The sequence below is a fragment of the Acinonyx jubatus genome, chromosome D4 (genome assembly GCF_027475565.1).
Source record: "Acinonyx jubatus isolate Ajub_Pintada_27869175 chromosome D4, VMU_Ajub_asm_v1.0, whole genome shotgun sequence".
Classification (NCBI taxonomy): Eukaryota; Metazoa; Chordata; class Mammalia; order Carnivora; family Felidae; genus Acinonyx; species Acinonyx jubatus.
The window spans coordinates 88,748,115-88,775,370 of NC_069391.1; the positions used below are offsets into that span (position 1 = coordinate 88,748,115).

The following is a 27,256-nucleotide window of genomic DNA, read 5'->3' on the forward strand; positions in this document are numbered from 1 at the left end:
ACCTTTTGGGATGAGCACTGGGTGTTGTATGGAAACCAATTTGACAATAAATTTCATATATTGAAAAATAAATAAGTAAAAAAAATAAAGTTTCCACTTCTCCCATCTGATCCTCATCAGATTACCAGTGGTAAGCAGTTCAGTAGGATGTATTTTTCCATGTTAAAAATGCCTGCAGGGGCGCCTCGGTGGCTCAGTTAAGCGCCCAACTCTTGATTTTGGCTCAGGTCATGGTCTTGTAGTCGGTGGGATTGAGCCCCACACTGGGCTCTGTGCAGACAATGTGGAGTCTGCTTGGGATCCATTCTCTCTCTTTCTCTGATCCTCTCCTGCTGTCTCTCTCTTAAAATAAATAGACTTGGAATAATAATAATAATAATAATAATAATAATAATAATAATAATGCCTGTATATGAGAACTGACACTAAGGCACATGCAAATATGGGAGTCCACACGGAGGTATTTTCACACCCACCTCACTTTTATCAGAAATCCTTCATAATATCTCAGCTTCGTGATATCTTTCAGTGGAGGCAGATTTAACGGCTCAACGTTATATGTCATCAACACATCTCAGTGGGAGGAGGGGTGCATAATGCACCTTCCCTCTTGCTGGTGACAGCAGGAAGTCCCAGCGCCTGACGTCTTTCTTGAGCAGACCTCGCTCGTTGGCCACCTGACGGCTCTCCCCGGTGCGCTGTCCTCTTGCCTCCCTCACAACAGAGAGCTTAGGAACAAGACAGATGTCCACTTTCCTAGACTCCCTTGCAGCGAAGGAAGGAGATGTGACCCCCATTTTTCAGCAAGATATAAGGGAAGTCAGCTGTGGCTTCCAACAAAGATCTCTCTCTCCTGACAGAAGGAAAGGTGTCCACAACGCTCTTCTCTGCCGTGACATAAAGTCACGTGGGGCCACCGAGCCCATGGGGGAGGGCCAGGAAACAGCAAGGGTGCTCCTCCACCCAGAAGAAGAGCTCCCCAGGAATTGGACCACGTTGACATCAGGGACTTTCAGTCATCAAAATGCACCACAGGCTGGAAGATCTCTACCAGTGCCTATAACCAACCCGAGAGTCATGATCAGATTATACTAAAAACTCCTACCAATCTGTACGTAAAGGGGCACGCTTCACCACAGAGGATATCCAAAGGGCTAGCAAGCATATGAACAAGAGCCCAACGTTCTTGGTTATCAACAAAATGCAAATCAAAACCACAGTGAGATCCACCATCCACCCACCAGAAGGCCTAAAATCAAAAGGCTGAAAATACCAAGTGTTGACAAAGATATCGAGCAAGCGGAACGTTCAGACGCTGTTGGTAGGAATGCAAGTTGACATAATGAATTCAAAAACTATTTGTCAGTATCTCCTAAGGATGGACATATCCGCAGATCTCAGGGGCATCTTCCCGCCGTCTGGTCACTGCCACCTCAAAGAGGCATCACAGAGGGGACAGTGCCGTGGGCAGGAGCAGCGGACCCCGCACCCTCAAGATCTCTTCCTCACCTCCACTGTCCCTACTCATCATTTGCTTGGTGTCCCCCTGGCCTGGCGGGAGGCGGCAGACACGGCCTCTGGGTAGGAGACCCCCGCCCGGAGCCTCAGTCTCATGGCAGAGCCGGACTTGCCGTGTGTCTCTGTCCCGTTAGGACACCTGCTGTCTTGTTGTCTTTCCATCCTGGTGTTTGTAACAACCGTCAAAGGAACGCCAATCTAGCAGCTACGAGACGCAAGCAAATATAGAGCCGCAGAATGCAGCGATCAAACAGCCGCAGCAGCCACAGCGGGGCAGACCGGAATGGCCCTTCTCGAAGTGAAAGCGGTCCGAGGACAGCAGTCCTGATGAAGGAAGGGTGCACGCGTACATGCACAGCCTCGCCCAACTATGAGGAGACAGCCGGGGAAACCTGGGATCCAAACATTCTGCAGGACACCTGGCCCGCCTGGCTCTTCAAAAAAGCGAATGTTTTTAGAAGGAAAAGAAGAAGCGGGGACTGCTTCAGATTACAACCAGCCTAACCAAGTGCAACGTGTGAATTTTACATAGAAAAAAAGTTACGGAAGACCTACCGGGAAATTCTAAGTATCGGTGACTTTGCAGAATACTTACCAGGTATTAGGTGTGATAAAGGTATTACACAGAACAATTTCCTTATTCTTCAGACATACATATTTAAACATGTGGGAATAAAATATCATGATGTCTGCAAGTCCCTTCGAAAAACAACTGGTGAGGTTACCTTTCACCAGTTATTGGTAACAAACATAGTTTTTACCGGTTAACAAATTGGTAAAAGGTATATACACGTGTTTGCTGTACTCTTTTTTCAAGTTTTTTGTAGATTTAAATTTTTTTCAGAAGAATTTCAGGAAAAGAATCTCTAAGTAATGAAAAATAAAACTTAGTTTTATTATTGTTTTTAATGTTTATTTATTTTTGAGAGAGAGGAGAGAGAGTGCAAATGGGGAGGGGCAGAGAGAGAGAGACACAGAATCCGAAGCAGGCTCCAGGCTCCGAGCTGTCAGCACAGAGCCCCGATGCAGGGCTTGAACTCACGGACTGCGAGATCATGACCTGAGCTGAAGTTGGACGCCTAACCAGCTGAGCTACACAGGCACCCCTAAAACTTAGTTTTAAATATAAATTTGATGCTAAGGGGCGCCTGGGTGGCTCAGTCAGTTAAGGGTCCGACTTCAGGTCAGGTCATAATCTTGCGGCCCGTGAGTTCGAGCCCCGCGGCGGGCTCTGTGCTGACAGCTCAGAGCCTGGAGCCCGCTTCGGATTCTGTGTCTCCCCCTCTCCCTCTACCCCTCCCCTGCTCATGCTCTGTCTCTCTCTCTCTCCTTCAAAAATAAATAAACATTAAAAAAATTTTTTTAATTTGATGTTAAAACAATAGGGACCATAACACCCTGCTCCAGAAATGTGTCACGTGGCAAAAATCTATGGTTTTGTTTTACATTCTGAACATTTACTGCAGCGAAACGCAGAGAAATAGGATATGAAGCCGCAAAGCCCAGAGAAATAAAGACATGGCCGATAGCTTTGATAAAGACCCAGGGAGAGAGTGAGCACAGATCCCAAATGCACAGAGAGACACAGAGATGCTCTCACACGAAGCGGGAACAGCGCCCACAGAATGCCATCCTCTTGGAAAACAGCCACTAAACAGGTTGAAAAAGTGGAAGCAGAATCATTCGGTCAGGAGCTCAAGCACCAGCCCTGGCTCTTACTAGCTACAGGACACTGGGTAAGTTTCCCTTGTAACTATCCAGCTTTCCACTTCCTTATCAAAAGTGATGATTAAAATACAAAGATGCATCGGTTGCAAAGAGAATTACGTTCAACGCTTAGCAAAGTGCCTGGCCACTCTTATTATGATCACAGACATACTTCACAAGTTTTTGGGGGGTGCCTGAGCACTTAAATAATCATCTCAGGGCGCCTGGGTGGCTCAGTTGGTTAAGTGTCCGACTCTTGATTTTGGTTCAGGCCGTGATCCCAGGGTCACGGGATCCAGCCCCGCATCAGGCTCCCAGTGGGGTGTGGAGCCTGCTTAAGATTCTCTCTCTCTCCCTCTGCCCTTCTCCCCTGCTCATGCTCTCTCTCTCTCTTTAAAATGAAAAAAAAAAAAATAAAGGTCATACTGAATAAGTGGTGGCTGTTTTTATGAAAGTCTGAATAGATACGTGTAAAACATTCTGCATGAGGTCATAATGTTTAAGAAAAGATGCTCTAGACTGGGTAAGAAATTGTACCTTCGTATAGAAATTGCTAAGATGTTTTCTTTGTGGGGGAGCAAGGCACAGATAAGATAGATGGCCTCTGCCTCAAATCTGTTTTATTTAAAACAAAAACTGGCCAACTCGTCATCAGATTTTTCAGTGAGAAAGATACTGAGAAGATAGGAAAATGCATTAAGCGTGCCACTGCATACCTTTGACACCCTGATCACCTTTCTCTTCAGGTTTTGGGGTGTCTAGCCTTTTTTCCCTTCAATTTCATTATATTTTAGAGGAGATGGGGTAGCCTACAGCCACGTAGAGTCATCCAGGCGTGGCTGCCCCCTGACATAATGACATGCCGTTTTGTGCTCAATCCTGTTTCTTTTTCCTCCAAGAAGGAGCTTAGGAGGTCCGTGGGGAACCCGACAAAACACGGTAGAAGCCGCGGGTGAGCAGAGAACCTGCCCCAGCCACCCTCACACTTTCTTCTTCCACGACTTCTAGACACCTGTCACCTCCACGCCAGGTGTGAGGAAGGAGGAGATGGTCACCCAAGAGACCGAGAAGAGCTGCTCGGATGATCAGATGAGGCCAAGTTTAGCATGCAGGAGGGACTTCTCGTCCGTGTTTTCCCTAATGGCAGCAAGGAGCGCGAGAGAAACGGCTGCACAGTTGTACACAATGTTAAGGAGTATTCTTGGAAAGATCGGAGGTGAGAGTGAGTTAAGCTTTGCAAGCCGACTTTGTTTCCAACACGTTGAGGACGGAGGCGCCGCCACATTAGCCGAGCGGTCAGGCGTACTGCGTGTGGTGCTTAAGTTTACGCATCAACTTGCTGGATCCCAGGGCACCCAGGCGCTGGGTAAACGGTATTTCTGAGTGTGTCCGTGAGGGTGTTTCCGCAGAGATTCACGTTTGGGTACGTGGACTGGATAAAGCAGATTGCCCCCTCCTCAGTGTGGGTGGGCCTCAGCCTGAATAGAACAAAAAAAGGAAGGGAGAATTTGCTCTCCGTCCGGCTACTTGCACTGGGATACGCCCTCCTGCCCTTGGGCTGGGAATTCTGCCATCAGCTCCCCGGATTCTCAGGCCTTTGGACTTGGGCTGGAATGTACCCCAGAGGCCCCTGGGGCTCCAGCTTGCACACAGCAGATCTTAGGACTTGCCTATAATTGCATGAGCCAGTCCTTATAATAAATCTCTCTCTCTCTCTCTCTCTCAATCCCTCCTTCCCATATATGAGATACTGTGTACATGTCATGCATAGATACACATGCATGTATCTCTAAGTACATATACATCCTAACCAATATACTGAGATTTATGACTCATGGCACACGGACTGCAGCTGAAGCCGTGGATGCGGATGACATCAGCCCAAGAGAGCATGTCAGGAGCAGAGAGGACAGCACCTAGGACAGCATCCATACTTAGGAGCAGGAAGGCATCTGTAAGGAGAAGCTGAAGAGGGAGGAGCAAAACCCAGAAGCCCTGGTGTCACAGACCCCGGGGCACAACCACAGGAGAATCCTGGAAGGAGAGGCATTTTAACTAGGACTTGGACACCCCCCTTGCCAACTTCAGACATTCAAATAGCAGATTTTCTACACTGACCGGTTGCTTTTTGTTGCATCTCTATATTTATTTGCAATGTCACTGCCGGGGAGAGTTGCAAGTGGAAACGGCTATTGCTTCTTAAAATGTTTTTCTTCGAGGCTCGGCGGGGAACTGACATGTGCCAAAATATCACTGCCCAGACCCCTTGTTGCTGGCAGGGGCACAGGCAGCCCGCGTGGAAGAACCACGCGTAATCAGCGTTAGCGGCACCGACAGTGGGCGATCGGACCACGGCTCCTCCTTCCTGGAGCCTTGTGGACTTTACACCAGCACCTAGGAAGTGTCCTCGTCCCACAGGGTTAGCCTGAGTTGAATGAAGCCTTTCTGTCTGCCTTCCGGGTTACGGACAAATCCAGGATAAAGGAGACAGGCAAAATCAGGAGGTGGGACGCTGACACTTAGGACTGCGTTCAGTACATAGTATAACTGTGCCTTCAGAAAGTCAGGGTCGTGTAACAAGGCTCGGGCACGCACAGCAGGGGACTACGTTTTATTAAGAGAGATTACACTAGACATAGTAATGCGGTGCACGGTCCTTAACTGGGGCCTGGCGTGGACACAAAAAAGCAAGTCCTGAGACAACCGTGACACAGCTGGAAAGCTGAACTAGGACTTGACATTGGAGATACTGGGGCATTATTCATTTGGTCAGGTATGATGGTGATCATGTGACTATAGAGTAAAAGTTCCATTTTTGGAAATGTTTATTTATCTTTGAGAGAGAGAACACGTGAGTGGGGGAGGACAGAGAGAGAGGGAGAGAGAGAATCCCAAGCAGGCTTTGCACTGTCAGAGCAGAGCCCAACATGGGGCTCGAACTCACGAACCATGAGGCCCGAGGCAAAGTCAGACACTTAACCAACTGAGCCACCCAAATGGCCCTAAAAGTTTCTTTTTTATTTTAATATTTATTTTTATTTTTGAGAGAGAGAGAGAGAGAGAGACAGAGTGAGCTGGGGAGGGGTAGAGAGAGACACACACACACACATACACAGAATCCAAAGAAGGCTCCAGGCTCTGAGCTGTCAGCACAGAGCCTGACATGGGGCTTGAACTCATGAACCATGAGATCATGACCTGAGTTGAAGTCAGACGCTTAACAGACTGAGCCACCCAGGCACCCCCCTAGAAGTTTATTTTTTTTAAAAAAGAAAGGCATACTGGTGAAGCATTTAGAGGTGAACTGTCATAATGTCTATAACTCACATTGCAAATACGGCAGAAAAAATGTGGGAGAGGGATGTCTTTCTTTTAAAGAGATACATGACACAATATTTAGGGGTTTAAAATGTTTCACACACACACAAATTAATGAAACAAACAGAACGGAGTTAGACATTACTAACGTTCACCAACATCTGGTCCCCCCTCCTTTCTGATGGCCTGGGCGGGGTGGGGGGTTACACTCCACCATGTTCTTGAAGTTACTACCCTAATGGACAGGTCATCAGATCTGCCAATGGAGCATGAGCAGAAGTAATGAGGAACTTCAAGGGCAGCGTCTGCTTGTCTACACTGGCTCTCAGCCTGCTCTCGGCCTGCACCATGGAGCACTCAGAAGTCTCTTGCCTTGATGTTGGAGCCTCTGTCAACCCGGGTCCGCAAGCAAAGACCCTTGCCTTCCCGCCGACCTATGCTGGACACAGAGCAATACATTTTGTTGCTTTAAAAACTGCTATGGGGCACCTGGGTGGCTCAGTCGGGTAAGCCTCCGACTTCGGCTCAGTTCATGTTCTCTGGGTTCATGAGTTCTCTGTGCTGGCAGCTCAGAGCCTGGAGCCTGCTTTGGATTCTGCGGCTCCCTCGCTCTCTGCCCCTCCCCACCCCCCAAAAACAAATAAATGTAAATAAAAAAATATTAAAAAAAAAACTGCTGTAAGGCCACTGAGGTTGTTTGTTACTGAGGTATAACATAGCCTTTCCTGACTGATACAGTTAACAAGTATTGAAGCTGGGTGACAGGTTGATTTCACGGTAAAATCAATACAATTGTTTACAATACAATATTCTCACAAGAAAAGATTCAAGAAATGATCTGCTTTGAAAATGAGTATCTCGCTGGCATCGCATCGAGACTTTGGCATATTAACGTCTTCTTTGTGGTGCTGAAGCCAACTCTACTGTCAGCGTAACTATTTTGATACAGTGGAAAGAGTCAGGACTCGGTACTATTTGTAACATTTATTCTGATTGACAAGAATCAGGTTCTCTGGATTTCACTTTCCTTCCCCCATAAAAATGAAGAGTTTAGATGACACAGCCTCTGAGCTGCTTTCCACTTCTAAACTATAAAGATTAAGTAATTTAGGTATGTATCCGATTATTTCTAAATGCATATAAACACATATGATAGGCAGCTGATTTTAAATCTATTTGCTTTTTCTTTGAGCTTAAATTTCTTTCTCGATCGTATTAATTTTGTTTCTTGTGTAGATACACTGCCAAGGAAAACATTTTTAAGAAGCTGGTGACTTTGAGGGTGAAAGCAAATAAATGTCATCTTCCCATCCCAAAGCATTCGCCGAACAGTAGCCCATATAAGGACTGAGTAGGTACGAAGCACCTTGAGGAGACCCAGGGCCAGAAGGGGGGAGAACTCAGTGTATGGTAAATATACATTTACACAGATAAGACTGTTTACAACTCTTACTCTTACAAAGAAAGCTGGGGCTATTTTAAGTGTCAGAAATTGGGACTTTAGTGCTATTTTAAGGCAATAAATTCAATACTTAAACAGACATAGTAATCAACAATATACCACCCAGGAATAATATACTTTGAGAAGATTCCCTGGTGACTAGGGGCCAGAGGCTGGGAGCAAACACTTCCTTACGTCACTCTTCTGGTTTCCACGTGGAAGGATCTCACTGGAGTGACACTCTGGGCCCCTTCTACTCTCTCCTTGCCCCACGGAGGAAAAAAGGGCTCATATGACTGATTATCATCAAAGTCAGGATGGTGGTTCTGTCACTGCGATGGCTACTGAAGGTGGCAGGGGACATACAGAAGAATCTTCCAGGTCGGATGGCCACTCTCGGTTTCTTGACTTGGTTAGTGCTTTCCAGTATATATCTAACAACAATGCCCTTATGTCATATATTCGTCTTTTGTGGTTTTCTGAATTTTCACCTTAGAGTAACAAGAGTCTGGCTGGTCATTTGGGGCAAGGCACGTAAGGCTCAGTGGCTTGGCCCCTTCCTTTTCCGTCTCTCTGGGGGGGGGGTACCCATCTGCAGAGGTGGGCCTTCTCCACTCCTCCATGCCTTGGGCCGTAGGTCCCCCAAAGATGGGGAGGCCAGCGGTTAGGACAGCCCCGGTAGCTGTTCGGTTCTGTCGGTGACTGAGGAAGTGGGTCTTGTTCTGGAGCCTGGTACCGGGAGGTCCATTTGGCTGCAGAAGCAAAACCCCGTTTGCTAACAGCCAGGGCTAACGGCCCCAGCACCAGGGGTCAGAGGGGGAGAGGAAAACCCTTGAAAACACCAACGTGCATGTTGACTCTCCCACGCCCACACCCTTTTCTCGACAGATTGGGTGGGGGGGTAGCATAGGGCATTTTTTATTTTTGGTCTTATTTGTCACTAGCCAACAGTGCTCTAGAAGACGAGAAACCAAGACAAGGGGAAAGGTGCTAAGTCGGATAGGTATCCGCAAGTAGAACGAAAGCCATCGGCAGCATTCCTAGGATGTGTTCAATAAAAATAAGTTCGCAAGCAGAGCCTGTGTGTGTTAAACACAGACAGAGAGGGAACGGAAAGACTAAGAGGTACCTGCAGTTCGTGACTCTAAATATTCACGAGGTTTTCATTCGGCCACCCTGTCTGGCCCTCGTGTCCTCAGTCTAAGAAATGCAAATAGAACCCCGAGCTGTGGAGCTGCTCACAATAGTGAGCTGGCTGGCAACAGTGATGGGGACAGGGGCACCTCTCCGGATTGGGTCTCCTTGTTCAAACGTCCGTCTGGCCCTTGTGACAACAAGGCTGGCATGGTTCACGCAGCAAAGACAGACAGACAGACACACAGGTGACATTAACACAGCGTATCGAGGATTCGGGGAGTGAATCCCCACCCACCTGCTTGCACCCAACCCTGAGACCATTAGTGAACCCTACTTCTCTCCCTTTGCTCCTCCCTGTGTGTCTTAACTGTCTTAATGATCTAAGTGCTTGGAGTGGCCTAATTTGTCCTTCTGTGCTGGGATGTCCCGGACTGCTTGCCTGGACCACCTGACTGGTGGTGTCCAGCAGGCGATGACTATGGGATGAACCCCAACTAAGTGCACGGGAAAAACCAGGTTACACTGCAGAAATGCTCTCTGGCATGAAAGGAATACTTAAAAGGAAGACCTCCAACCTAGGAGACTGGGAAAACTGATGAGTTTTTACAATTAGAAAGGCTTTAAGCAAGAGATTAGGAAATAAATCCAGGCCAAAAATTCAAGGGAAGCCTGATCAAATCTAAAGAGAAAAGACAACCCAGAAAACCCAAAGGCGAAGGAGATGTCCCCGGGGTTGGTGAGCTGTGAGGAGTGTGGGCAAGCCCGAAGTCAGCCGGAGCAGGGCCTGGGGGCTGACCCCAGATGGCTCCTGCCGAACCCACCTTCCCCCGACTCTGCCTGGGGGCAGAAAGAGGATCGCCATGGTCGAGGGCACAGAGCATGACCCGCAGACCCAAAAATACTGCTCGTGGCCCTGTCACCGATCACAAAACTGAGGAACTTATACCAGGTGAGACTAAAGGAGTGAAGAGTTTGATCAAATCTTAGGAAAACATAATGAGTTAACAGAGAGAGAGAAAAAACAGATCCTGCTCTGAGCCACTTGGTCACTGTAGTTTTGTCTTTCCAAGACTGTCTGACAAAGGGGATCACGTCACCCTTGACGCCCGCAGCCAGGCTTCTTTTTCTGGGCGCCAGGCCCCCGACGTGGACCCTGGGTGCCAAACGTGTCAGTTGCGAGTCCCTTCTTGCTGCTGGGCATAACCCCGTGGAATGGTCGCTCATCCTCTCTTGTGCCAGAGGACACTGGGTGGTGTCCAGTGTTTGACAATTATGGCTAAAGCTTCTACAAGTTTCTGTCTGAACAGAATGTTTTATTTCTCGAGGTCAAATCCCAGCAGTGGGACTCCCAGGCATCCACTAAGTGTCTGTTGAACTCTGGGGACACTATTGAGCCCCCCTCCTGGGGGCTGTGCTCCGTCCTGCACCCCCAGGATGCGTGGGGTTCCTGCTGTCTCACATCCTTGTCAGCACTTGGCGTCGTTGGGGTTTTTATTTTAATCATCCTAATAGGGTTGTAGTGGCTCCTTCTAATTCCTTTTGTCCCCCTCTTTCTTGGGAAACTTTGGGGACTGACTGATCATAAAAACAAACAAACGAACAAAAACCAAAACCCTGTCACTTATTACAGACATGGAAGAAAAAGTTTGGAAAGTGGCTGAGGGGGAAAAAAGATCTGAACAGCCAAAGAGCAAAAGAACCTTTGGACATCATCCGAAGAGGGTTTTAGGACCAGATGTTGTACAGGAAACATAAAATAATGGCTCTCTTTCTGACAAGACAAGACGACCACGCAAAGCCAATGGTGCATTAAGGTGTTGGGGATACGTGTTCTCGCCTCCGGCAACCCCTCTGTGAGGTTGTGGAAAGACCCAGGAGCCTAGAATGAGCATCCCAAGACAAGACGACCACGCAAAGCCAATGGTGCATTAAGGTGTTGGGGATATGTGTTCTCGCCTCCGGCAACCCCTCTGTGAGGTTGTGGAAAGACCCAGGAACCTAGAATGAGCACCCTCACAGCAGCAAAATGGCCTGTGAGCGAGCTACGCGAGCCCTTCACTCTCTCCCACTGTCCCATCCTTTTGAAGTTGCTATTTTTGATAACCATGTTTTCTTACCCCTGCTTCATGTCGGCAAGCAGGCTTTGGGGCTAAAAGTGTGTTCTAGTCTGGATCTAAATAGACAACAATTTCACGCATGCACATACACACACACGTGTGTGTGCTCTGACAGTGTGTTGAGTGTTACAACAACCTGGAAAATACTAACTAACCAGACTTGGGGGGACCCAAGTCCCCTATAAAACAAAGAGGTACAGCACAGAGCAGGCTGACCCAGAACCTGCGGCACGCCATTCCTGTGGGAAGACACAACTTCCCCAGGAGGGGGCTTGCTGGCGGTGACAAACTTGGATGGGGGAGGCGGGGAGCTGGAGGGGATGCCCCTGGGCCCTGGGAAATCCCTGTCTTGGTGCCGTGCTGATACCCGGGTTGCCTGCCAGATACCTGCCACTACAAGACCACGGTCAACCAAAGATTGGGGAGATAACAAGTTGGCTCCATTCCAAGCTACAGCTGAAAACATAATTACAACGTATTTTACACGGAGTCCTAAACAATACCAAAATTTCGTCTGCAAGCCACTCTGGAAAACAGTGTGGAGGTTCCTCAAAAAATTAAAAATAGATCTACCCTATGACCCAGCAATAGCACTGCTAGGAATTTACCCAAGGGACACAGGAGTGCTGATGCACAGGGGCACTTGTACCCCAATGTTTATAGCAGCGCTTTCAACAGTAGCCAAATTATGGAAAGAGCCGAAATGTCCATCAACCGATGAATGGATAAAGAAATTGTGGTTTATATACACAATGGAGTACTACGTGCCAATGAGAAAGAATGAAATATGGCCTTTTGCAGCAACGTGGATGGAACTGGAGAGTGTTGTGCTAAGTGAAATAAGCCATACAGAGAAAAACAGATACCATATGATTTCACTCTTATGTGGATCCTGAGAAACTTAACAGAAGACCATGGGGGAGGGGAAGGAAAAAAAAAAGTTAGAGAGGGAGGGAGTCAAACCATAAGAGACTCTTAAAAACTGAGAATAAACTGAGGGTTGATGGGGGGTGGGCGATGGGCATTGAGGAGGGCACCTGTTGGGATGAGCCCTGGGTGTTGTATGGAAACGAATTTGCCAATAAATTTCATTAAAAAAAATAAATAAAAAAAATTTGGTCTGCAAATTGACAGACTATAATCTGAGAAGTTGGGGTGCCTGGGGGGCTCACTCAGTTGAGTGTCCGACTCTTGGTTTCAGCTCAGTTCACGATCTAAGTGTCATGGGATGGAGCCCCGTGTCGGGCTCTGTGCTGAGTATGGACTCTGCTTAAGATTCTCTTTCTCTTCCTTGGCCCCTCCCTGAGCTCGCGCTCGCTATCTCTCCTCTCTCAAAAACTAAAAACAAACAAAATAAACTGACAAGTTGTTGACAAAAGGGTAGAGCAATACAACTAAAGATCACAACATTTCCAAGCGATGAGTGGGATATGGCCCGATTCGTATCTTAAAGCAACCATCTGGAGCTATGTAATAGGTCATGGGTGACGTAACTCAGATGGCAGTGCACCAGTGGGACAAGAACACGTTATGTCACAGAAGTGGCGCACTGTGTTCCTGAAACTTTAGAACATCAAGGAAAAAATCCTTTGATAATAAGGGCTAAACAAAGGCACATTCCCTTAACAAGGAAGCCATTTTAACAGCTATCCAAGGGAGTGAGCCTTTCATCCGACAGGGAGAGATGCGGTTATGAGAGGAGGTAAACGGAGCCAGTGATGGTGGATGGGTTACGGGCAGACATTACACAGAGCGAAGGAGCACTGCCATGGATACAAACTGGGGGTTAGTGGCTGCTGTTCTGCCAGACCTGTGATGCCAGCTGCCCAGCCATGTCTCTCCAGTGACAGCAGCTGACCTGGCTCGTGCCCCAGGGGGTGCTTCTGCTCCCCCTTCTCTCCAAGTGGGAAGTACAGGACGTTCCTTGGACTCATTTGGCCTAGAGAGAGTTAAGAAGCATCAATTAAAAATAGGAATGTGAACCAGTGCAGCCACTGTGGAAAACAGTATGGAGGTTTGTTAAAAAATTAAAAACAGAGGGGGCGCCGGGGGGGCTCAGTCAATTAATTAAGTGCCTGACTCTTGATTTTGGCTCAGGTCATGATCTCATGGTTTGTGGGTTTGAGTCTGCTTGGGATCCTCCCTCTCTGCCCCTCCCCTGCTTGTGTGCATGTGTGCACGCTGGTTCTCACTCAAAAATAAATAGATAAACTTAAAAAAAAACTAAAAGTGGAAATATCCTAGGATCCAGTAATTCCACTACTGGCTATTTACTCGAAGAACACAAAAACATTAATTCAAAAAGATGTATGCAACCTTATGCTTGTTGCAACATTATTTACAATAGCCGAAATATGGAAGCAATCAAATGTCTTTCAATAAATGAATGAATAAAGAGGTGGTACACACACACACACACACACACACACAGTGGAACAGTACTTAGCCATAAAAAGAATGGAAGCTTGCCATTTGCAACAACATGGATGAACCCAGATGGTGTTATGCCAAGTAAAATAGGTCAGAGAAAGACAATACCGTATGATTTCACTTAAATGTGCAATCTAAAAAACAAAACAGGGGCGCCTGGGTGGCTCAGTGGGTTAAGCGTCCGACTTCGGCTCAGGTCATGATCTCACGGTTTGTGGGTTCGAGCCCCGTGTTGGGCTCTGTGCTGACAGCTCGGAGCCTGGAGCCTGCTTCGGATTCTGTGTCTCCCTCTCTCTCTGCCCCTCCTGCTTGCGTTCTTTCTCTGTCTCTCTCAAAAATAAACATTAAAAAAAAGTAAATAAGTGAACAAACAAGCAAATGAAACAACAAACTGACTCTGAAATACAGAGAACAAACTGGTGGCTGCCAGAGGGGAGGTGGGCGGAAGGATGCGTGAAACAGGTGAAGGGGATTAAGAGGCACAAACTTCCGGTTGTAAACTAAATAAGTCACAGAGACGAAAAGTACAGCATTGGGAGTAGAATCAATAAGATTGTAATAACCTTATGTGGTGGCAGGGGTACCTACATTCATCATGAGGAGCACTGAGTAATGGAGAGAATTGTACAATCAGTACATTATACACCTGAAGCTAATATAACATTGTACGTCAACTACACTTCAGTAATAAATAATAAATAAAGCTTAAAAAATAAATAGAACCTCCATCCGAGCACGACAACAACAACAACAACAAAATAGGTTGCCTAACAAAATAAACTCCTAAGGTTTTAAGGGTGCTGGTGTTTCAACATAACTCCCTCCCTTAGGAAAGTGGCCAAGAGGAAATCTGTCACAATGATGAAGCGTCTGCATACCTGGACCGCCCAAAATGCAGAAAAAGTTCTTTTAAAAATCAATACTATTAGATGTAAGTTAAACAAGTTCAAAAATGTTGTTGGTAAGTGCAGAGGTATATAAATTGTATTAAAAGTTGCAGGAGAAATACTGCTGTTTTACCTGAATTCTTGGGCAAATTATATCAGTGTGGCAATTCTGAGTTAAAAAAGGGCTGTGTATCTTCTCTCTGACCTCATTATTTTACGTTTTTAAAGTTTATTCATTTTTGAGAGCAAGAGAGTGAGCACAAAGAGGGAAGGGGCAGAGAGAGAGAGAGAGAGAGAGAGAGAGAGAAAGAATCCCAAGGAGGCTCCTCGCTGACAGCACAAAGCCCGATGTGGGGCTGGAACTGACAAACCGTGAGATCACAACCTGAGCAGAAATCCAGAGTCGGCATTTAACCAACAGAGCCAGTTAGGTGCCCCTAACCTCATTATTTTAAACCTTATGAATATCCTCTGTTGGTTTTGTGGGTCAGATAAATTATTCTTTACATACGATATTTTCAGGCATGAAAATACAAACATGTGCATTTAACTAAATTAAGAAATAACTCCTGTTTTATAAAAACAATGGGTTTTTGTAAACTCCAAAAAATAATGCAAATGGTTTTAACATGGTTATTTCACTTCTGCTATCTGCATGTGATTTTTTAAACTATTTTTTAAAATTTATTAATTTTGAGAGATGGAGAGCAAGTGGGGGAGGGGCAGAGAAAGAGAGGGAGGGAGAAGATCACAAGCAGGCTCCATACTGTGAGCGCGGAGCCTGATGTGGGGCTCGATCTCATGCACTGTGAGATCATGACTTGAGTGGAGACCAAGAGCTGGGCACTTAACTGAATGAGCCACCCAGGTGCCCCTCTGCATATGACTTTTAAACATCACCTCTTTGTTTTTAAAGTTGAGGATTATGTTACACTTTAGATATAATTCTTGAGATCTTTTGATTTTAACCCCTGGGACTAATATTAAGTTAATAAATAACATTGTCATCTGAAATCTTTGGTGATTAAAATGCATACAGATTACAAAAATGATCGATCACTCTATTAATACATACTTGCTTTTGGTGAAGTTCCAATTAAGATGGTAAATGTAGGTGGGATATATACTGCCTGTTGCCCTACATTTGCTACTGTTAATTTGTTTTAAAAGGCTGAAATTAAGACTTTAAATTGTTATCTAACTACACATATGTACATTTGTGTGTATTTAAATAAATAAACATGCACATTAAAATGTGTTTGACTGAAAAAGCTTATGAATGATAAAGAGAACAAACAGTTCAGACAAATATTACTTTGATCTTTGAATATACAGTGTGCTCTAAAGAAAACAGGAAACAACAAAAGAGTCCTTTGTCTCCAGTGGAAGACACAACCCCACAGTTAACTCTTATCTACTGAAGAGCAGAGTTTCAGGAGGCTGTTCTGTTTGTAGCACTGATTTCTTGAATTATTTTATTTCTATTATTATTATTATTTTACGTTTATTTATTTATTTTGAGACAGAGAGAGCACAAGTGGGGGAGGAGCAGAGAGAGAGGGAGAGAGAGAATCCCAAGCAGGCTCCACACTGTCAGAGCAGAGCCTGACGCGGGGCTTGAACCCATGGACCATAAGCTCAGGACCTGAGCTAAAATTAAGAGTGGGATACTTAACCGACTGAGCCAGCAGGAGCCCCACCTTGAATCATTTTAAACAAAAGTTCCTCATTTCTAAAAAGCTATATTTACTTACTAGTATGCTTAATTTAAATGTTGCTTTTCTGGTTTTAATAATTTCTTATCTTTAGAAAACTCTGACATATGTTCATATCTTGATGTGATTAAATGTTTGAGGACTCTTTTGATATTGCCCTTCCCTGATCTAGGTCTACAGTGAAAACAAAACTGGCAGCTCAAAAAAGAGAAAGTGATTAATTACATGGTGTTAAAATGTCATCAACATGAGTGTTTCAATTATTGTTTGCTTTTCCAGTTGAACAGAAGATACTTGGGTTTGTGTATGATGATTGAGGCAAAACTGTTCAAGAACTGATGTTTGTTCTTAGATATGAAACCTTTTCAATTTGGTGGCAACTATAATACACACTCTACAAAAGAAACCAAAGGTCCTGGCATTTGTCAATATCCTTACTGAACATAACTTCCTTCCCTCTGGACCATGATTGACTCAATATACCCAAATGGAGGGTTCCACTCTTCTCCATTCTGATTAAATACCAGGGACTAATCAGAGCTATTCAGACTTATCATTTTCAGGTGGCTTCATAAACTACACAGCAGAAATAGGGTTTCTAGAAGTGGGGGGGGGGGGGGAAAAGAACCTCAATACAAAATGGTACCAGATACCAAAGAGACTTCCCAATGTAAAATGATACCAAACAGATGCCAAACAGACCTCCCAAGGGACAAAATTAGGATATCCAGTACTCTGTTAGGGAAGAGATGACTGCATAGACATATGTATTATTATCATCATTATTAGTTAAGCTTCCTAGGTAATTCTATTGTTTGGCTAGGGGCTGAGAACCACCGGCATAAGGTGTGAATTGCCCATCAGTTCTGCAAACTCACCCAATACTTGAAAGTGGAAAACCATTCATAGTATCAATGATACAAGTGGTGTTCCAAGCTCTTGGAGCTCTGTACCTGGGTACGGGAGCCCTGTGTTCTGACTGCACACACAATGTCGAGATGAGATGATTAGTTGTTACATTTTTAGCAACAAAATTGTAGCAGAATTTCCTGGGCAACTCAATCTTATTCTGAAAGTTCACATTATTAAATGAATACCACATTGCTTGCAGAAGAATACACTAATCATAGCATTTAAGTCTGTCACACACACTTATAGGTACCGCAATCTGTGATATTTAAGGTAAAAAGTCGAAATAATCTTTTAACTAAAAAACAGCTTAGAATGTGTAGATATCTCAGACATCTAAAAATATCTTTAAATATTGTCATTTTATTAATGGACCCCACTGAAGAATGAAATGTTTAAAAAAATGCTATAATTAAAGAAACAATAATGTAGTTATTTATACTTTGAGAATTATTACAACAGTAATAGATCAACACTATATACTCTACAATTCTAGCTTAAAAGCCTGTTGTTGTGTGGGGGGTTGTGCCTGGGTGGCTCAGTCGGTTTAGTGTTCGACTCCGGCTCAAGTCACGATCTCGCGGTTCACCGGTTCGAGCCCTGCGTCAGGCTCTGTGCTGACAGCTCGCAGCCTGGAGCCTGCTTCCGATTCTGTGTCTCCCTCTCTCTCTGCCTCTCCCCCACTTGTCCTCTGTCTCTCTTTCTCTCTCAAAAATAAATAAAAAAAATTTTTTAAAAAGTTTAAAGCAAAATGTTGGGTCTTGAGATACTACTAAAATTAAGTAATTTGGGGGGCACGGGGTTCAGCCTAGTTCTGACTTCATGGGAAGCCACAGACCTTATTTTCATTTGTTCAACAAGAAGAACAAATATTTTCAAGCATCTAATTTGTCTCGGGCACTACAGAGGACCTGGGATACTATGGCCTGTATGAGGTACAAGGGACGATGCTCCTGGATCTTACAATCTAGCAGTAATCAGGTGTTGGTCCCGAAGAGCCAGAGACATTTTTCGACATAATTTAGAAATCAATCCTGGCCTACAGACTTGAAAAAGAAGAGTGTTCGACCCCAAATAATGAAACTCGGTATGTGTCTCTGGGTTACATTTCCCCCAACTAACCCATGCACCAGCAGCATTACAGGGATGTGTCTGTTAAAAATACATGTTCTTACTCTCATATTTAATAGGAGATAAAATTGCCTTTCTCTTTGGGGCTGAAAATGACTTTGGGCTCTAAAGGCCAGAAGATTCCAGGACATTTGCTGGGTTATGATACACTGCCATCAATCACAAGGATTCCAGACTGGGCTGTCTGGCCCTTGGGCTCTACACCCCAATGCATCTAGTACTTGAAGGAGACATCTCGGTTGTTTAAAAAGCAATCGGTGTGATAAGTAGGATATTGGGGGACTTTCTCCTTCTCTTTCTCTTTCAACGTGATGATTACCCCCCAGCGAAACTTTGACATTGTCTCTCCTTTCTCCTAACTACTACCACGACCTGTTTGTAGAAAAAAGACAAAGTCTCCAGCGTGGTGCGTACCCTGCATCCACCTCCTGAGTGGCAGCCAATCGCAGACATAACATGTGACAAATGTGTGGAAATACAGAGGCTTGCGCTGTTGTTGATGAATGGGGATTAAAAGTCAGGTCTTCCTTCCATGTCTCCCAAGCCCCCATTTAACTTAACTGGGCTTTCTAATTTGGAGATATATAATTGTCAGGTGACTTTAGATGAGATGACATACATAGTTTTGCTATTGGGCACGTCTATAGGAATGTTGCTTATTCAAACAAGGTCTGTCTCATTTCCTGAATTATTTATAAATTTGGTTGCTTAATATAAACTAAGTATCCCAGGCAACATGCTGTTCTCGATCTGGGGATTTGACAAAGGAACTTTCATTGACTGCTGGGGTTGCAGATAAATGTAGCACACTGGCTTTTTGGACCACAGTCCAAAGTGGGCATGTTCCCATCCCCCAGGACAGGTGGGCAAACTTAAAATAATTAATTAATGATTTAAAGATATTTTGTGGTCTCCAATGAAAGAAGCTTCATTTTGAGAATGAAAATGCTTCTTGGAGAGTGTAAGTATGCTTCTGGGTTTTGATTAAATCTCTGAGCCAATAGTCTCTAATTTTTTTTTTTTAATCACACATGCCATCAGGAAGAGTGCAAAAAATTTTAAGCATATAATTCCATGTGTGTGCACATAAACATGCACAAATAAAAGTTATGGAAAGGGGTAAGATATAAGCAGAAGTCCTAATATTTTTTATCCTACCTCAATGTATATTGTCTTAGGGATCATAGCTCAATGCTAAAGAAACTGTCTCTTAAAAGTAGTAATAATAACAGCTAATACTTAGAGAATGTTTGTAACATAAAGCACTCGGTGCTTTATATATATAATCTCACTTAATCCTCAAACAACTGTAGAGAGGGAATAATACTATTCTCCCCATCTTACAGATGAAGGTCCACTGCTCAAGCTTACACTGCTAACAAGAGGGATTGCTGCTGGTGAAACTTAGGTAGTTTGAATCCAGAGGGCATGCTCTTGCCATGCTGTTACCTGAAAAAGTGACCTTAGTTTCTGCAATATACATATTTTAAAGTTTACTTATTTATTCATTTATTTATTTTTAAATTTTTTTTAATGTTTATTTATTTTTGAGACAGAGAGAGACAGAGCATGAATGGGGGAGGGTCAGAGAGAGGGAGACACAGAATCTGAAACGGGCTCCAGGCTCTGAGCTGTCAGCACAGAGCCCGACGCGGGGCTCGAACTCACGGACCGCGAGATCATGACCTGAGCCGAAGTCGGCCGCTTAACCGACTGAGCCACCCAGGCGCCCCGAAAGTTTACTTATTTATTTTGAGAGAGGGAGAGAGAGAGAGCAGGGGAGGGGCAGAGAGAGAAGGAGAGAGAATCCTAAGCAGGCTCCACACTGTCAGCACCGAGCCCGATGTGGGGCTCAAACCTACGAACTGCGACGTCATGACCTGAGCCAAAATCAAGAGTCAGATGCTCAACTGACTGAGCCACCCTGGCGCCTGTCTGCAATATATTTTCAACTTCTCTTCCTTTTGTTTTTTTATTGTTTTAAAATGATCAAAGAATGACTGAATATGGTTTAAAAAATGTAAATGGTAGAAAAAAAAATGTACAAGAGGAATGAGAGAAGTCTCCCTTCCCTGCTGACTCTATTTTCTAAGTAACTTGCTAAAAGATCCTAGGTATTGTGATATCAAATACAGGAAACATTTTTTTTTTCCCCCTCAGAAGTACAACTGAGTCATTTCTGCCTTTGTTTGGAGTTCTGTCCCGGTATTGGCAGAGTAACTCAAACAGGGCAAAATTTACAGAACAACCATGTGGAGGCACTGCAGAGGGGAGCACAGGAAGGAACTGGAGGGGAACTGACAGTTAGAAGAAAGGTACAGTTCTCATGAGCTTCCCGCTTTTACAGCTTCTTGCGTGAGGACGAGCCTCGGTGTGCACTATTCATGGAGGCTAAAGCTAAGACACCTGCAGATGTACCGGTTGAGAGACCAGAGGAGAAACTTTGGGGCAACCACAAGAGCTGGAAAATAAAGGGAGAAGTCTCAGGAAGGATGTAGCTACGGAGCAGGTGCCCCAAATTATGTGTGTAAATGCTGCCCAAATCTCTGGCTGGCCCTTGATGCATGAGCATGTATGATTGCAAGCAACACAGCTAAGGCTAAAAGAACCAACGAAAGATCTCAGCACTGCCCACTGTGAGAGAGGCAGAGTTCATGTTCAGATAAGTTAACCACCTGCTAAAGCAAAATAATCATACTATTCAGGTGAACGACAGAATCCAGTCTATAGTCTGTCACATAATGTCCAGAATATAACCCAAAATTATTACACACATGAATAAACAGTAAAACATGACCCATATTGAAAGCAGTATCTCTCAAACTTTTTGAACCGAGGGCCCCTTTACATTCAAAAATTACTGAGGATCCTAACAGGATTTTGTTATGCATACTGTATCTATTGATATTTACATGAGAAATTAAAAGTGACAAAATCTAAAGATATTTATTAATTCAAAAAAAACCAAGAACAAATCTCATGTATGTTAACATCAATAACCCACATTCGTGGAAAATAACTATTATTTTCCAAAACAGAAACAATGAATGAAAAGAGGGGTGTTGCTTATATTTTCTCAAATTTCTTTGATATCTATCTTAATGGAAGGTGAGCAAGACTCCTAAATTTGTTTCTACATTCACCCTATTGCAATATTTTGGTTTTGTTTAGGTTATGAAGATAATGTGGCTCCCATGGTTGGAAAGATAGAAATATTTTTTTTTAATTTTTTTTTCAACGTTTATTCATTTCTGGGACAGAGAGAGACAAAGCATGAACGGGGGAGGGGCAGAGAGAGAGGGAGACACAGAATCGGAAAGTCTCCAGGCTCTGAGCCATCAGCCCAGAGCCCGACGCGGGGCTCGAACTCACGGACCGCAAGATTGTGACCTGGCTGAAGTCGGACGCTTAACCGACTGCGCCACCCAGGCGCCCCAAGATAGAAATATTTTAATAGCCTTTCCAGATAATTGTGGATATTCTTTCATACTATGCTAACATTTGACAAGTGCTAGTTTCTTAAATGTTTGTTGCAGTGTGGAATTTGAAGCTGTATTATAGTCTGCTGTATTTCACATTCTATTCTATTAAAATCCATTATTTTATACTGCACTTTTAATGGGGATCTTTTATTCATACACAGTTTACAACATTAGCTTTGGCCATTTATAAAATACTGACTCATTGAGTTATGTAGATCTTTCAAATATTGGCACACTTCATTGTTCAATATTAAAAAAAAATAACTCACTAATATCATTACTGACCTTATCAAGCAAATCTTTACATATCAGGAAACTCTAATGCTCATGATAGTGGATACAAGTTTTTCAAAATTCCAGTTTTCACTTGAAATTTCAAATTTTATTGTGGGCAAAAAATATTGTCACTTTCTTTGAAGTTATACACTCACATGACTTTCTTTTTTTAGAAAATATTTATCAAATGCTAAATTTTGAGAGAGCAGTGGGACTGCCTATTGTTCTTTTCTCTTTTTCATGTTTATTTATTTATTTTGAGAGAGAGCACCGTGGGGAAGGGGCAGAGAGCGAGGGAGAGAGAGAATCCCAAGTATGCTCTGCACTGACAGAGCAGTGCCTGATGGGGGGCTCAAACCCACAAGCTGTGGGATCATGACATGAGCAGAAATCAGGAGTCAGATGCTTAACCGACTGAGCTACCCAGATGTCACAACCTATTGTTCTTTCAATTAGAAATGATGTTTCATGAAAGAGTCAGCTAGTTCTGCTGAACCAACCACATAAGTACTTTTTCTATCTGCTTCATTGTGCCGCAAAAGTGACTCATGCATGAGTCACATCTTGTGACAAGGAATATTAAAAAGATGTGTACTCAAAGGTTGAGATTTAAAGAAACTAATAGTTTATCTGGCTTTATCAAAAAAGTTCTTTTTTTAAATATTTATTTAGTTTTTGAGGGAGGGGTGCAAGGAGGGGGACAGAGGATCTGAAGTGGGCTCTGTGCTGTCAGCACAGAGCCTGATGTGGGGCTCGAACTCATAAGCTGCGAGATCATGACCTGAGCTGAAGTCAGACAATCAACCAACTGAGTGACTCAGGTGCCCCTATCAAAGAAATTCTTAAGTAACTAGCCAATAGTACAGTTTAGTTCTACTGCCTTGATTCATGCTAACGTGCCAGTGGTTTTATGGACAACTGCTTTTGCACCATCAATGCCAATGTCAACACATTGAGACAGATAACATCTTAGTATTATTATGAAAATGGTGTTGACCTTGCAGTCCCCCAGAAAGCATCTTGAGGAACTTCAGGAGCCTGCAAACCATACTTTCCAGAGCTTCTGCACAAGCAAAAATGTAAACTATGGAGACAGACCTCAAGATGATCCAGATGTTTGAATTAGCAGACAAGTAATATAAAAACAAAGATGGGGACAAAACATGAGAGTCTTAAATGTGGAGCCCAAACAGAGGGTTACTAAAGGGGTTGTGGGGAGTTGTGCAGATGGGCTAAATGGGTAAGGAGCATTAAGGAATTTACTCCTGAAATCATTGTTGCACCATAGGCTAACTTGGATGTAAATTAAAAAATAAATTAAATGAATTAGCAGACAAGCAGCTATTATAAATATGCTCAAAATTTTAAATGGAAATGTGCTCAGAATAAGTGATTGATTAAGAAATCTCAGCAATCTGCAGCTCTGAAGTTTAAAAAATTCACTGGATGGGTTTAACAGCAGAATGGAGAGGAAGTGTGCAGCCCACGTTTAAATAGTGGTTACGCTCCTCCTCCCCGGGGGCAGAGTGTCTACGTAAGTTATTTGGAATTCTGCGTTGGAGATTTGTCTCTTCTTTCCTATTTGTTTATTCAAGCATTTATTTAGATCAATGGGATTTATGAATACTTATTTTCCGCTTTGGTTTATAATCCTACACTCCTTTATTTATTTATTTTGTTTCAACTTGTTCCCCATCTGGCCATTGGGGAGGTCTTTCACTTGGTTTCTGAGTCTCTTTGACATATTCCCATGATTGTGGGTTTTTGTTTTGTTTTGTTTAGCACTTTCTTACTTTCTGGCTCTACAACATCCTTCAGGCTCATCTTGTAAATGTTCTATAATGCCCCATCCTAAAACCAGCCATTTCTCCAAGGAGCACTTTTACCGAAGAATGGTATTAGAAACCACGATCTGGGCACTAAGTGTGCTCATTGCTACTGAGCTGCCATTGCTTCGGGGTCATCTTAGCTGAGAGCAAGGACATATATGTGTACATACTAACCAATGTATACACATGTAACTAAATATTTCTATTGTAATCATCTGCATCTATACCAAGCTAAATGTGAGTTTACACTGATGTTTCCAATGCCATTCCTTTATCACATGGGTGATCCTAGCAGCAGCCCCCTTTCCTCCCCCCCCCCCACCTGCCTGCCCCACTGGCTTATCTGTGTTCTCCCACTCCAGCAGAGAGAAACTGGCCTCCACCATTTACTCAATTGTCCACGGACTTAAGAAAAAAAAATCTAAATGTTAGTATCCATTGCTGGCATTATTCATACCGAAGCTCCACTTGTCCCAGATTTGGCCAGAAGGATCGCTTTCAGTCTGTGTCCTTCCTCACCTCTGCCATTCTTTGAGCATCTCACTGTATTCTCGCACAATAAGATATTCTGGGCTTGCCTTGTGTTTTCTCTGTCTCAGATACAGAATCAGCCATCTATTGAAGAAGCCATAATCCATATCCTCTTTTTATTAAGACATAATTCTCATACCATACAATTCATCCATTTAAAATGTACAATCCAGGGGTACGTGGGTGGCTCAGTCAGTTAAATGTCTGACTCTTGGTTTCGGGTAAGGCCACAATCTCACGGTTTGTGGGTTCAAGCCCCACGTCAGGCTCTGTGCTGACGGCTCCAAGCCTGCTTGGGATTCTCTCCCTCCTTCTCTCTATGCCCCTCACCTGCTCTCTCTCTCAAAATACATACATAAATTAAACAAATAGAATGTACAACTGAATGGTTTTTAGGATATTCTTACAGTTATGCAACCATCGCTATTCAATTTTAGAACATCTCCATCACCCCCAAAGAAGCCACGTATACTTGATCATCCCCCAATGTCCCCATTCCTCCCAGCCTACATGGTGGCCTGTGTCTTCAGAGCCTAGTGTACATGTGCACGTATGTTTGTGTGTATGAGTCACACAAAAATGGCCACTAAGGGATTGGAAGGAGGAAGAGGCAGTATCTGGGAAATTATGACCACAGAGGATCTAATGCAGAGGGTAAGCTTTCCATAGAGGAGGATAACAGAGGAGTTTGGTCAAGTTCCCCACAGCTGGCAGTGGGGGGTGGGAAGGGTAGGGCAGAGCCCTGAGGATCACTTGAGAAAAGCAGATGATACAAGGTAACAATGAATGATTCGAATTCTAGAGTCGATTATTTGAGGCTTCACTCTGTAATGTATAGCTATGTAACTCTCAGCAATTTAAAGCCTCAGTTTCCCTGTTTGTGCAACACCTATCTTTTGCCTCGTAGGTGGAGGGAGCTCATAGGCACATGTGGTCATTGCTGGTACTTATTGAGTGGAACCTGCAAAATCTTGGTAGGGTGTGGAGTGCAGTGTCTGGTCAAGAGGCCTTCTCAGAGGGTGTCCCCTACCATACTGTTTCTGTGGGGACAATGTCCTCGGGTGAGGCTTACTGGAACCTTCCAAGACTTGGGGCATGGGGTTTACTGGGTTTGCCATTCAATCATTCCCTCTTGGAGGTGAGTATTCAGGGTAGGTGGGAAAGGGAGAGCTTCTGGAGGAAATCCACTCTGGAGACTTAGAGAACCCTTGAAAAACAAGACTATCTAAAAGCATTAAAAAGAGGCCCAAATAAATTCAGAGGGGCTGTTGTGATTTTTATTTTGGTACTAAAGCATGCGTAAAATTTTGCACCCCTTTTTGAATGTACCGTGACCATTTTTTGTGCCTTAAAGTATAAATACTTAAAATGCCTATTTAGTACTTAAAGAGCTTTACATTAAAATTAACACAACCATGTGACCTTGAACACAATCGTATACATATTCTTTCTATCATCTTCTCATAGTTTTATATCATAGAACATGTAGATTACAAGTGTACCTGTGTGTTACTGTGTAGGTAGGTGATTAAGATTTAACAGGGTATACACAGTTTCTTTTAAAAAAACTTTTTTTTAACGTTTGTTCACTTTTGAGAGACAGAGAAAGACAGAGCACGAGTGGGGGAGGGGCAGAGAGAGAAGGAGACACAGAATCCGAACGGGCTCCAGGCTCCGAGCTGTCAGCACAGAGCCTGACGTGGGTCTCGAACCCACAAACTGTGAGATCATGACCTGAGCTGAAGTCGGACGTTTGACTGAGCCACCCAGGCACCCCTATACACACTTTCTTGTACCTATTTTTATATTGTATCTTCAATCCTGAAGATATAATAGCAATCATTCCCAGGGAGCTTGTGTTGAAAGAGGTCTTCAGTTCACAGTTCCAACTGTTTCTTGTGAAACCTTTCACATTTTAAGGGCTTGTGAACCTTTAGCTCAGGATTCACCAAAATTTTGGCTTAAAAATATAAATTCAAAAACCCTGTGTCAGACTGTGTTCCTGACTATCTGTAATCCCCTTTGTACCCAGTAATACAATTGTAGCTGGGTACATGGTTGGCCCGCACGCGGATATTTTTTTAGGCCCATTTTGCTGCCAGGTGTGACCTGCGGAAAGGGGTAAAAGGGACAGGTGCCAACTCTAGAGCTGGGACATCCCCTCATGTCGTCTGCCTTGCTGGGCCCAGGGAGCAGCCATTTTACACCTAGAGACGAAGGCCCCATGTTGAAGGCGGCAAAGCCATCCTACGTGTCCGGCCTGCTAACATTCTTGTCTAAGCCATCACATTCATGGGGTCTCTGATACAGTGGCCCAGCCTTTCAGCTAATATACTACTCGCTTGTCAATTGCTTGGGGCAAGATAGTTTTTCTTTGTAACACTTCACTTAGTTTTGAGAGAGCGCAAGCGGGGGAGGGCCAGAGAGACAGAGGGGGACGGAGGATGTGAAGTAGGCTCTGTGCTGTCAGCACAGCGGCCGACATGGGGCTCGAACTCATGAACTGCGAGATCATGACCTGAGCTGAAGTCGGGGGCTCAACGGACTGAGCCACCCACGCGCCCCTCAGGCAAGATAGTTTTAAAATATAGTCTCGTTTTCCAAAAGTCCAGAGTTCCGCTTTGTTCCTCACATAGCTTTTGCTGGACTAGTTTGTCTCTCCACCCGTGGTTGGTAACATGTCGGCAAGTGTCCATTTTACCAGGGACACCTACGTTCTCCTGCGTGTTTTGTGCAACAGAGCTGTGTTCTACAAGGGGTGGCTTCTGCCATTCAGGCCTGGCTGTATTCTAAGAGCTCAGGGTTGGCCACTCTGAATCATACCCATT

At 44.1% G+C, this 27,256-nt stretch overlaps 1 long non-coding RNA gene across 2 annotated transcripts in view; it reads right to left on the bottom strand.

The window, feature by feature from the left end:
* LOC113594265 (uncharacterized) overlaps positions 1-27,256 on the bottom strand; it is a 48,849-nt gene that overhangs the window by 18,057 nt on the left and 3,536 nt on the right. Inside the window, exons 3-4 of one of the 2 annotated variants that reach the window (XR_003414620.2) lie at positions 13,049-13,177; positions 3,236-4,703 (exon numbers count right to left, since the gene is read on the bottom strand). This is a non-coding gene — a long non-coding RNA (uncharacterized LOC113594265). Of the gene's footprint in view, positions 1-3,235; positions 4,704-13,048; positions 13,178-27,256 lie in introns of those variants that run through there. The other variant, XR_003414619.2, reaches the window with a different exon arrangement.